This window comes from Rana temporaria, chromosome 6 (genome assembly GCF_905171775.1).
Source record: "Rana temporaria chromosome 6, aRanTem1.1, whole genome shotgun sequence".
NCBI lineage: Eukaryota > Metazoa > Chordata > Amphibia > Anura > Ranidae > Rana > Rana temporaria.
The window spans coordinates 10,160,872-10,174,305 of record NC_053494.1 but is presented as its reverse complement, the minus strand read 5'-3'; positions in this window follow the sequence as shown (position 1 = coordinate 10,174,305).

Sequence of the window (13,434 nt, the reverse complement as noted above, 5' to 3'; positions counted from 1 at the left end):
AGTGTTGGGGTAGACAATTCGACATGAACGACGAAGATTCGACGAATCAGCGAAAAAACATACAAACGTCGAATCTGTCATTGAAGGCTTATGGTGTCTGTCGAAAGTTCTAAGAAGATTCGACGGAGAAGCTAAACTGTATGACGCCGCGATCGTACATTTCCGGTCAAATGCTCCGCCCACAAGCTATAGAAGAATTCTAATGTTGGTTGACTAGTAATAATAATTAATAAATATAATTATTATTAGTGTCATACAACATTAGAATTCTACTATAGCTAGCTTGTAGGCGGAACATTCGTCCGGAAATGTACGATCGCGGCGTTGTACAGGTTAGCTGCTCCGTAGAATCTTCTTAGAACATTCGACAGACACCATAAGCCTTCAATGACAGATTCGACCTTAACCACTTAAGACCCGGACCAAAATGCAAGTAAAGGACCCGGCCAGTTTTTGCGATTCGGCACTGCGACACTTTAACTGACAATTACGCTGTCGTGCGACGTGGCTCCCAAACAAAAATTTTGCGTCCTTTTTTCCCCACAAATAGAGCTTTCTTTTGGTGGTATTTGATCACCTCTGCGGTTTTTATTTTTTGCGCTATAAACAAAAATAGAGCGACAATTTTGAAAAAAATTCAATATTTTTTTCCTTTTTGCTATAATAAATATCCCCCAAAAATATATAAAAAACGTTTTTTTTTTCCTCAGTTTAGGCCGATACGTATTCTTCTACCTATTTTTGGTAAAAAAAAATCGCAATAAGCGTTTATCGATTGCTTTGCGCAAAATTTATAGCGTTTACAAAATAGGGGATAGTTTTATTGCATTTTTATAAAAAAAAAATGTTTTACTACTAATGGCGGCAATCAGCATTTTTTTTTTGTGACTGCGACATTATGGCGGACACGTCGGACAATTTTGACACATTTTTGGGACCATTGTCATTTTCACAGCAAAAAAATGCTATAAAAATACATTGTTTACTGTGAAAATGACAATTGCAGTTTGGGAGTTAACCACAAGGGGGTGCTGAAGGGGTTATGTGTGACCTCATTTGTGTTTCTAACTGTAGGGGGCGGGGCTGGACGTGTGACGTCATTGAAAGCCTTTCCCTATATCAGGGAACAGACGATCAATGACAGCGCCACTGTGAAGAACGAGGAAGCTGTGTTTACACACAACTCTCCCCGTTCTTCAGCTCCGGGGACCGATCGCGGGACTACGGCGGTGATTGGGTCTGCGGGTCCCGCGGCCGCTGTCACGGAGCTTCGGACTGGGTCACAGCTGGGCACTTAAAGAGGACGTACAGGTACGTGCTTGTGCCCAGCCGTGCCATTCTGCCGACGTATATGTGCAGGAGGCGGTCCTTAAGTGGTTAATTAATCAGGATTTTCGGACAAATAAATTTTTTAACAAAACAAAATAAATAAAAACAAATTTCGGGAGTAACTAAATAAATGTATTTTTCAGACGAAAACGAAATTCCGAAACAAAATATTTCAGTGTGCACATGTCTAATTCAGAGAACAAAAAACACAAAAAGACCAAAACTTTCTCCGTTGTCGGCTTTTTCCATGGGTTGGGACGTCTGTGGAGTTTTGAATAATTGAATTTGCAGTAAAAGAGTTTAAACCCTTTACACGTATCCATATGAATAATGCCATATTTATTTTTGTAGCCATGATGAAAGGGGAATGCTTTGATCTCCTGAAACATGTTGAAAGCTTTTTTTGTGGTGTTGCTAAAGAATTATTAAAGCATTTTGGACTCTTTATCGATTTGGCTTGAGGTTCTGAGCGACTTCCTTCTCTGGTAGGTGTCTTTCATGAGGTTCCAAACGTTATGAGGTTCCAATCCCGGCATAGGCAGCCAACACTCGGGACCACTATGGACAGTTTTGCTTTTGTAGGGGAAGTGGATTTCATTCTTACCGGTGGGATTCTCTACTGCTGTGTGTGTTGGATTTCCTCTAGAGCAGTGGTTCTCAACCTGGGGGTCGGGACCCCCTCGGGGGTCAAATGATGATTTGCCAAGGGGTCACCAAATCCTGGGCTGTTCCAGAAGACCACTCTCCCAGCCTTTTTGCCGCCGCCCAGCGTGGCTGTTTCTGGAACCCGCGGCCGCCCACTCAGCCTCTTTGCAGCCGCCCATTCAGTTCACGGCATGGCTTGGGGGGGCAGAGACTAATCAGCTGACTGGTGAGGAATGTGAAGTGGGAGGGGCTGGAGGAGACCCCATCTCCTGATTTCGGCAACGGTGTCACTGCTACAAGACACCGCAAAGGGGTTTTATTATTGTACAAGTGGAAAGGAACCTTGGGAGCTCTAAGGGCCAGATTCACAGACAAATCCGTTGCGCAGCGGCGGCGTAACGTATCCCATTTACGTTACACCGCCGCAGGTTTACAGCGTAAGTGCCTAATTCACAAAGCACTTACCTGTAAACTTGCGGCGGTGTAACGTAAATCCGCTCTGCGCAAGCCCCGCCTAATTCAAATGGGACGGGGCACCACTTAAATTAGGCGCGTTCCCGCGCCGAACGTACTGCGCATGCTCCGTCCGTCAAATTACCCGACGTGCATTGCGCTTAATGACGTCGCAAGGACGTCATTGGTTTCGACGGTAACGTAAATGGCGTCCAGCGCCATTCATGGACGACTTACGCAAACGACGTGAAATTTAAAATTTCGACGCGGGAACGACGGCCATACTTAACATGGGTTACACCACCTAGAGGGCATGCTTAGTTTTACGCGACGCATCTCTACGGAAACGACGTAAATTTAGATCGACGGGCAAAGCGGACGTTCGTGAATCGCCGTAACTAGTCATTTGCATATTCTACGCCGACCGCAATGGAATTGCCACCTAGCGGCCGGCCTAGAATTGCATCCTAGGATCCGACGGTGTAAGTCAATTACACCTGTCGGATCTTAGGGCTATCTATGCGTAACTGATTCTATGAATCAGCCGCATAGATGCGACGGGCGGATCACAGAGATACGACGGCGTATCAGGAGATACGCCCTCGTATCTCTTTTGTGAATCTGGCCCTAAATGTTCATAGGTTAGGGGCGCAAATTACCCGTCTTGCCTTGGGTGCTGACAACCCACGCTATGAAAATAATTTTTACTGTTAGGGGTCCCCACAACCTGGGAAATTTTATCAAGGGGTCACGGCACTAGGAAGGTTGGGAACCACTGCTCTAGAACCTCCCTCAATGTGATGATCACTTGGAAATCCTGAATTTTCTCCTCAATAACATTTCATTATAAGATTAGTATTCTGGGGTGTGGTCGGTCCCGTCTTTGACTTTTGCTCGCATAAGTACTTGGAATAGGCAATGGCATTTTGGATGTGGAAGTTATTATTTTTGGGTCTTGTGCCGATGGGTTCCATGTCTCTGAGAAAGAGTTTTCCTTGGAGAACTTCTTCGAGTCGTTGGATTCATCGCTGTTTTTCAGTCTTCCCCCTCCCCACCCCCTCTCTTTCCTCCGAATTTCTGTTTCTTGTTTTTCCTTCACTGCTTGCCCCAGAGACACAATGGGCCGGATTCTCAAAGAAGCGCCTATCTTTAGGCGGGCGTAGCGTAACTTAGAGCGGCAGATCCCGTATTCAGAAACAACTTGCGCTCTAAGTTACGGGGGCGTAGTGTAAATGGGCCGGCGTAAGCGCGCCTAATTCAAACTAGGCTGGTAGGGGGCGTGTTGTATGTAAATGATTCGTGACCCCACGTAAATGACGCGCTTTACGAACGGCGCATGCGCGCGCATGCTCAGTATCACGTCAAATTTTTTAGGTAAATTACGCCCGCTCAATGCTTAGGCGACGTGAACGTAACCTACGCCCAGCCCCATTCACGGATGACTTACACAAACGACGTAAAATACGACGCTGTTCGGACGTTTCCGACGTCCATACCTAACATGACTTACCCCTGCTTTATGAGGGGTAACTTTACACCGGTCCGACGCCTTACATAAACGACGTATCTTGATACGCCGGGCGCACGTACGTTCGTGAATCGGCGTATCTAGCTCATTTGCATATTCGACGCGGAAATCAACGGAAGCGCCACCTAGCGGCCAGCGTAAATATGCACCCCAAGATACGATGGCGTAGGAGACTTACGCCGCTCGTATCTAGGCAACAGTGAGGCGTATCCGATTCTATGAATCAGGTGCAGAGATGCGACACCTCACACTCAGAGTTACGACGGCGTATCTGGAGATACGCTGTTGTATCTGGAGATACGCCGTTGTAACTCCTTTGTGAATCTGGGCCAATGGGTTTAATTCACCGAGCTGTATTTACCACTTTAAGATTAGCAAAAAAATAGCTCAGTTTGTTCTTTCATTTTTTATATATTTTTTGCAATTTACAAAAAAATGCCACTAAGATACAACATGCGCCATTCCCGGGCAGGACAAGTGCTGTCAGTGAGTAAAGCGGCGATGTGGTTGCCCTTTTTGGGGGCAACAGATAGGGGGGAGGGGGGTTGGCTGTGTCAGCTTCATTCCGGGACACTGTATTGTCCTGGAATGAAGGTGCCCGGGACCTGGGACAGACCTGCAAAATGCGGGACTGTCCCGGGCAATCCGGGACACGTGGTCACCCTAGTCCCACAGCAGATGTACACAGGCTGTTGGTTTCCACTGATGTGGACCGTGATGTAAGGGAGCATTCAGATGGGGATCCAGATGTAAGGGGGGGGGGTGGGAGACACCGATGGAGACCCTGAGGAAAGGACAAGTTTGATGGGAACACTGATGTAAGAGGTGACACTGATGGGGACCCTGATGTAGGGAGGGGGGACTCTGATGGGCTTACTGATGTGAGAAGGGGACTCCGAAGGAGGAACCTTGATGTAAGCGGGGATCCTGACATGGACACTGATCTATAGGCAGGTACTCCTAAGGTGGAATCTAGATTTAAACAGGGCTCTGATGGGGACTCTTATGTAAAGGGTGGACCTCTAAGGTGGACTCTGATGTAAGGGGGGCTCTGATGGAGATCCTGATTTAAGGGGGAACTTTGATTAGGACTCTTATGTAAAGAGTGACTCCTAAGGTGTAATCTTGATGTAAGGGGGCTCTGATAGGGTCTCTGGTGTAAAGGGGAACTCCTAAGGTGGACTCTGATGTAAGGGTTGCTTTGATGGGGATCCTGATGTAAGGGAGCACTCTGATTAGGACTCTAATGTAAAGGGTAACTCCTAAGGTGTAATGTTGATGTAAGGGGGCTCTTATGTAAAGGGTGCTCCTAGGGTGGACTGGTGTAAGGGGGGCTCTGATGGAGATCCTGATTTAAGGGGGAACGCTGATTAGGACTCTGATGTAAAGGGTGACTCCTAAGGTGGAATCTTGATGTAAGGAGGCTCTGATGGGGACACTTATGTAAAGAGGGTGCTCCTAAGATGGACTCTAATGCAAGGGGGGTTCTGATGAGGATGCTGATGTAAAGGGGGGCTCTGATGTGACGGGAGACTCCTAAGGTGAACTCTGATGTAATGGGGACGCTGATGTAACGGGAGACTCCTAAGGTGGAATCTTGATGTAAGGAGGCTCTGATGGGGGCTCTTATGTAAAGAGGGTGCTCCTAAGATGGACTCTAATGCAAGGGGGGTTCTGATGAGGATGCTGATGTAAAGGGGGGCTCTGATGTGACGGGAGACTCCTAAGGTGAACTCTGATGTAATGGGGACGCTGATGTAACGGGAGACTCCTAAGGTGGAATCTTGATGTTAGGGGGCTCTGATAGGGGCTCTTATGTAAAGAAGGTGCTCCAAAAGTGGGACGCTCTGATGTAAGGGGGAACTCTGATGTAAAGGGGAACGCTGATGAGGGCTCTGATGTAACGGGAGACTCCTAAGGTGGAATCTTGATGTTAGGGGGCTCTGATGGGGGTTCTTATGTAAAGAGGATGCTCCTAAGGTGAACTCTAATGCAAGGGGGGTCTGATGTAAAGGGGAACTCTGATGAGGGCTCTGATGTAACGGGAGACTCCTAAGGTAAACTCTGATATATGGGGGACTCTGATGGGACCCATAATTTATGGGGGGTGGGGGGGGATTTGTTTTGTTTTACTTCATTTCTTTCTCTTTTGTTCTGAATCCTATCATGCTGATCCAAACAAAAAGTATTATTTCATTTATTATTCATTGATTTATAAACCTGATTTTTTTTTTCAACCCACCATGTGCGTAAAATACACAGCAGCATAGCCCCCATACTGGAAAGTTAGGTAACCCCGGCTTTAAGGTTACCGGTGCAATAATATCACATATACTGTAATTTATGTGCCCACTGGAAATGCACTGTACTTCCCCTTTAAGAATAACTGCTGTTTGTTGACTTGGGCTGTCCATGTGAGATCGGTTCCCATACGTAATACACACAATAAATATTTCTCGTCTTCTCTGAAGTCTGATGCATGTTTGGCCGACACAAATTTTTTTGCAAGAGGTGAAAACTTTTGAAGAATGCCTGGAATTAGGTAAATTGGGAGTTTTTCTTGCTGGAGTTTCCAGACGTATCTAAGCATGTCCTAAAGAGTGACAGTCGCTGTACAGAGACAAGTGAGGGAAGTGCTGGTTGTGCAACCCGTTGTATTTCCAGCGGTGTGACCTGCACCCGGCGCGCTGGAGAGCAACGTTGATGTCACGTGACCCTTTTCTGAAGACCGCTAACGGCGCAGCAGCCGCAGGGCCGCCATCAGGGGGGTACAGGCAGTACACCTGTAAGGGGTCGGGAGGTCCCCAGGGGCTCGGAGGCCCACAGGGCCCCAGATGGCAACCCCCCTTTTTTTATTTATTTTTTATAAAAAAATATATATATTTTTTTATATATTTTGATTTTATTTTTTATTAAAGGGCCAATTTTTTTTTTTAGAGGTCCGAAGGTCCCCAGGGCCCCGGATGGCAACCCCCCCCCCTTTTTTTATTTATTTTTTTATAAAAGGGACAATTTTTTTTTTTTAGGGGTTCGGAGGTCCCCAGGGGCCCGGAAATCCCCAGGGCCCCGGATGACAACCCCCTTTTTTTATATTTTTTTTATTTCTTTTATTTTTATATATATATATATATATATATATATATATATATATATATATATATATATATATATGTATATAATATTATTTAAGGGCCCAGAGGTCCCCAGGGCCCTGGATCGAAACTCTCCCCTTTTTTTTTTTATACATTTTTTTTTATATATTTGTTTTTATTTATTTTTTATTAAAGGGCCCAGAGGTCCCAGATGGCAACCCCCCCCCTTTTTTTGTAATTTATTTTTATAAAAATAATAATAATTTGTGTGTGTGTATATATATATATAGGGCCCAGGGCCCCAGATGGCAACCCCCCTTTTTAAAAAAAAAAAATAATAATTGATATATATATTTTATTTCTTTTTATTAAAGGGCCCATAGGTCCCCAAGGCCCCGGATGGCTACCCCCTTTTTTTATATATATTTTTCTTTATTTCTTCTTTATTTTGTAAAGGGCCCCCCCGCTTCTCAATTCGCGGGTAAGGGGCCCCATAATTCCTGATGGCGGCCCTGAGGACGGGGGTGTGGCCCCCGGAAGCGCTCAATTTTAGGAACCACTGAAGGGGGGGGGAAATGCATCTTTACAAATTGTATCCGGTATTTATAGAGTCATTCCAAGCAAAGTTATCCTCAAAATTAGGGATGAGTTTAACCACTTCCATACCGGGCCTATTCTGCCACTCCCCCTCCTACATGTAATCATCATCATTTTTTCTGCTAGAAAATTACTCAGAACCCCCAATAATTATATATGTTTTTTTTTTTAGCAGAGACCCTAGGGAATAAAATGGCGGTCATTGCAACTTTTTATCTCACAGTTTACTTGCACAATCATTTTATCAAACGTTTTTTTTTTTTTTTTGTAAAAATTTTCATGAGTTAAAAAAACAACAAAACAGTAAAGTTGGCCCAATTTTTTTCTATAATGTGAAAGATGATGTGACGCCGAGTAAATAGATACCCAACATGTCACGCTTTAAAATTGCGCACACTCATGCAATGGCGCCAAATTTTGGTACTTAAAAATCTCCATAGGCGACGGTTAATTTTTTTTTTACAGGTTACCAGTTTAGAGGTCCAGTGCTTGCGCTCTAATACACGCGGCGATACCTCACACATGTGGTTTGAGCGGCGTTTACATATGTGGGCAGGACTTACATGTGTGTTCGCTTCTGAGCGCGAGCTACCGGGGACAGGGGCGTTTTATTTATTTTTTTACTTTATTTTTTTTATTTTTACACTTTCTTTTACATTTTTTTTTTATCACTTTTATTACTATTACAAGGAATGTAAACATCCCTTGTAATAGGAATCTATCGTGACAGGTCCTCTTTATGTTTCAATAGTTTTTATTTAACCACTTCATTACTGGGCACTTAAACCCCCTTCGTGCCCAGACCAATTTTCAGCTTTCAGCGCTGACGCATTTTGAATGACAATTGCGCGGTCATACAACACTGTACCCAAATTATATTTTTATCATTTTTTTCCCACAAATAGAGCTTTCTTTTGGTGGTATTTGATCATCTCTGCGATTTTTATTTTTTGCGCTATAAACAAAAAAAGACAGAAAATTTGGAAAAAAAAACACAATATTTTTTACTTTTTGTTATAATAATATCCCAATTTTTTTTTTATTTTTATTTTTTTTCCTCGGTTTAGGCCGATACGTATTCTTCTACAAGAATAGGGGATAGATTTATGATTTATTTTTTATTTTTTTACTAGTAATGGCGGCGATCTGTGATTTTTTTTTGTCAGGTCTGCGATATTGCGACGGACACATCGGACACTTTTGACACAAATTTGGGACCATTCAAATTTATACAGCGATCAGTGCTATAAAAATGCACTAATTACTGTATAAATGTGACTGGCAGGGAAGGGGTTAACACTAGGGGGTGAGGAAGGGGTTAACTGTGTAGCCTGGGTGTGTTCTAACTGTGTGGGGGGAGGGGGGTGACTGGGGGAGGTGACCGATCTGTGTCCCTATGTACAAGAGACACAGATCGGTCTCCTCTCCTCTGACAGCACGTGGAGCTCTGTGTTTACACACACACAGATCCACGTCCCTGCTGACACCGCTGATCGCGTGTACCCGGCGGACATCGCGGACGCCAGGCACACGCATCGGCTTCCCAGCGATGCGCCGGCACAGTGTTTACCCGCTGCGCGCCCCCCAGAGGCGCGCGCGGGTAATGCACAGAAAAAGACGTCCAAAGACGTCCACTCGGCACTTGAGAGCCGCGCTGTGGACGTCTTTTGTCTATAGCGCGGTTCTCAAGTGGTTAAGTTTTGTCGTACAAAAATATATAAAAAAAACTCAACTTGACATTGTACAGTCTCAATACAGCTCGCTCGCATGAAGGTGGAAAGCTTTTGCGAGCGCGCTCCCGTGATACAGCTTTAAAGCGGGAGTTCACCCATTTATTACATTTTTCCCCTTTTCCCCTTAGATTCCTGCTCGTTGTGTCTAGGGGAATCGGCTATTTGTATTAAAATATGAGCCGTACTTACCGTTTTCGAGATGCATCCTCTCCGTCGCTTCCGGGTATGGGTCTTCGGGAGCGGGCGTTCCTTTTTGATTGACAGTCTTCTGAGAGGCTTCCGACGGTCGCATCCATCGCGCCACTCGTAGCCGAAAGAAGCCGAACGTTGGTGCGGCTCTATACGGCGCCTGCGCACCGACGTTCGGCTTCTTTCGGAAAATCGTGATGCGATGGATGCGACCGTCGGAAGCCTCTCGGAAGACTGTCAATCAAGAAGGAACGCCCGCTCCCGAAGACCCATACCTGGAAGCGGCGGAGAAGATGCATCTCGAAAACGGGTAAGTACGGATCATATTTTAATACAAATAGCCGATTCCCCTAGACAAAACGAGCAGGAATCTAAGGGGAGAAAGTGCCCTCTAAGGGTGAACCTCCGCTTTAACAGTTCCAGGTGGAGTTCAGCTGCACTGTTGCAATGTCTCCCTGATAGTATTTTTTTCACTTGAGTTGCTCTTCATAACCTACACAGGAGCAGGTGATGGACGGACAAGATGACCCACATGACTTGGTGAAGAGGGCGATCGTTGTAAAAGGTTGGGTGAGTACATTGCTATTTTGGACCTTGGCACCCGTTATCCGCCGCATTACCCAGCCATATATGATCTCTGTAATGAGGCCAAAACATTTTCCATCCAGGTACGTTTTTCCAAAACTCCCAAAAATGTCATCTAACCTTACCGGATCCTCTTTCCCCAGCCCAAGCGGAACTTTTCCTGGGACACATGTCACCTGTAAACTTACATAATATAAATTACAGACTACTTTTTTTTTTTCCTTAGAGGTCTCCGTACTCGGGATTAAAAATAAATCTCGGAGCACGGGGAGTTGTAATCAGCAGCAGAGAAGAAGGTGGGGTGGGATTCAGTCACATGGATACAGTTGGACTTATTCAATAATAAAGGACAAGCTGCAAAGCGACCACTCAGCATACCATTTACTGAGATTCAATGGGGACAAGATGGATTTTATAAGTCGTTGTACTTTACCGCAATTAGCAACTTTCACTATTTCATTGCATATTCTGTGTGAGAAGACTATGGCCCAGATTCACAGAGAGCAAGGTGCACCGTACGCCACGCCAACGTAGCGCGGAGAGGCAAGCATTGCATTCAGCAAGCCAGTGCTCCCAACGCTGCGCCAGCGTGGCGTGGGTTTCGCCGGCGTAGGTGGAAGTGTGCGTGACCCCATGCAAATGATGGGCCGAGCGCCAGACAGGTACGTATCACGAACTGTGCATGCGCCGTGACGTGGACGCATGCACAGCACCCCCCTGCGCCTGCTTACAACCACGCCGGCACAACTGCCTAAGCTACGCCGGATCACCGCGTACGTACGCCCAGCCAGACACACGTCCAACGCACAATACGCCGGGCTTGTGTTCCCTGGTGCAGACCTGTGCATGTCTGTTGCCGGGTTGCACCTCATTTATGGGGAATAACTTTACACCGGACGTACAACTTACGCGCATCTCGCGTAGCATGCGCGGGGCACACGCACGTTCGTGAATCAGCGTATTTCCCTCATTTGCATGTTTGAATGGCTAATCAATGGGAGCAGCACCATGCGCCCAGCCCATATGTGCGCTCACCCTACGCCGGCGTGTGCAAGCTACGTCGGCGGGGTGTAGCCTGTTTTTAGGCGCATGTTGATTCGTGGGTCTGCCGCACACATACGACGGCGCACATTGGCACTTACGTCGGGGTAACGTGTTATACGTCGGTGTAAGTGCTTTGTGAATCTGGGCCTATCTGTGTTTACAGTCTATACCAGTGGTCTTCAAACTGCGGCCGGGGGGGCAGATGTGGCCCTCTGCTTGCCTTTATCCAGCCCTTGGGCAACTACTGATCCACTGATACCAACAATTGGGCATAATCCCCACCACACTGACACCAATGAAGGGGCAGAATTCTTCCCAGTGACATCAAAGATGGGGCACAATTCCTCCTATGACACCAACGATGGGGCATTGTTTATTCCCACTGATGTTGGGACCTTTTCCACTCCCAATACCCACAGTCCGGCCCCCCCCTTAAGTCTGAAGGACAGTAAACTGGCCCTTTGTTTAGAAAGTTTGGAGACCCCTGGTCTAGACGAAGGATGGTTCCTGTCCCTGAGGAGCTTTTGGAATTGATATCGGTCAAGTTTCTTCCAAAATTGCTTTACTACTTTGTTTTAATACATTAGGGGCAAAGTCCATCCAAGATTGTGGTCTCCACCAACCCAAACAGCCATGGTGAAGGTGTCACCAGTGCCGATCCTGACCCCCCTGGGGCCCTAAGCAAAATTACATGTCACATTAAAGTTGAGAATATGGGGGGCGCTGCTGACAGTGATATGTCACATTAAAGTTGATTAAAGTAGCGGGAGGAGGGGGTGTTCTGCTGTTGGAAATGACATCATACATTAAAGTGAGAAGCGGGGGGTGCTGACTTCTTACCTCTTCTCCCATGCAGCCAGCGAGTTGAGAAGCGGGGTGAGGGGCCGAAAATGACTTCTCACCAGGTGGGGCCTCTAGTAATTTGGGGGGCCCTCCGCAGCTTTGCGGGGCCCTAAGCGGCTTGCATAGTGAGCCTATAGGGCGGATCGGCCCTGGGTGTCACACTCCCTTTTTTTTTAATTGCCTACCTTGGCTTATAGTGAAGGCATCAGAGAAGGGTGACTACATATTTCGGGCAATAAGGAAATGAAGAAAAACTAGAGATTCCATTGCTGTCTTATATGATAAGAAAATGTCACCTTTGACTCTGTTAAGTTCCATAAATAATCACTTGTCAGGTTTTGGCCATGTTCATCGTCTGTTCTTGTCAGTGTCCAGTAGGGGGGCGCTCCGGCATCATTCAGCCTTTTTGGCTGGGATAGCTGGCTATATTCCTGCTGGCATGATGGGTGTCCTGGGGGCTCTCCTCGTGGGAAGGAATCCAAATTGAACACCAACTGTGTAAGGTGGGGGCTGGTAATACTTCCCTAGTATAGGGGGGTTCCAAGGAGCCCAGTGCCTCCTGATTCGAACAGTGCTGCCATGTCTGGCCAGGGGGTCAAAAAGGTAGAAGCACCCCCTGGGAGGGGTGGCCCAGAGGTGCTCCTAATATCACTATGAGTTTGGGACCTCACTGTGAGAAAGGGCACCAGGCCACAACGCCTTTTTTCCTGCGTGCCGCCTTTTGGCCGTGACTGCGACAATTTTTGTTACAAAGACCTAGCCATGGAACATGCACTCGCACTTTTTTTTTTATTAATCTTTCTTTATTTTTACTTCCACATGTGTGTTACCTGCACTTGCATACAGTATGTGTGTTTTTTCACTCGGATCGCTCTAATTGGCTTAAAAAAAGGGTGGGCTCAGGGCACAGAGCACTGCGCCCCGAGCCCACCCAGTTGTGTGACAATAGCGAATTAATATTTGCTATTGTCTTCCTGATTCTCCTACCGGCCAATCAGGAAGCAGCTCCTGACACCTGATTGGCTTCAGGACTCACTAAGGCCCCTTTCACACTGAGGAGTTTTTCAGGCGGTACAGCGCTAAAAATAGCGCTGCTATACTGCCTGAAAAACTCCTGCACTGCAACCTCAATGTGAAAGCCGGAGGGCTTTCACACTGAGGCAATGCGCTGGCGGGAGAGAAAAAAATCTCCTGCAAGCAGCATCTTTGGAGCGGTGAGAGGAGCGGTATGTATACTGCTCCTTCCCATTTAAAACAATGGGAAACCGCGGCAATACCGCCCGCAATGCGCTATACCGCCACTGCGCCAGTGTGAAAGGGGCCTTATTGTTCAGCCTGGAGGAGAAGTGATGGCCCTGAATCCATGTCTGCCTGATCTGCCTCCTTCCTAAGGTAA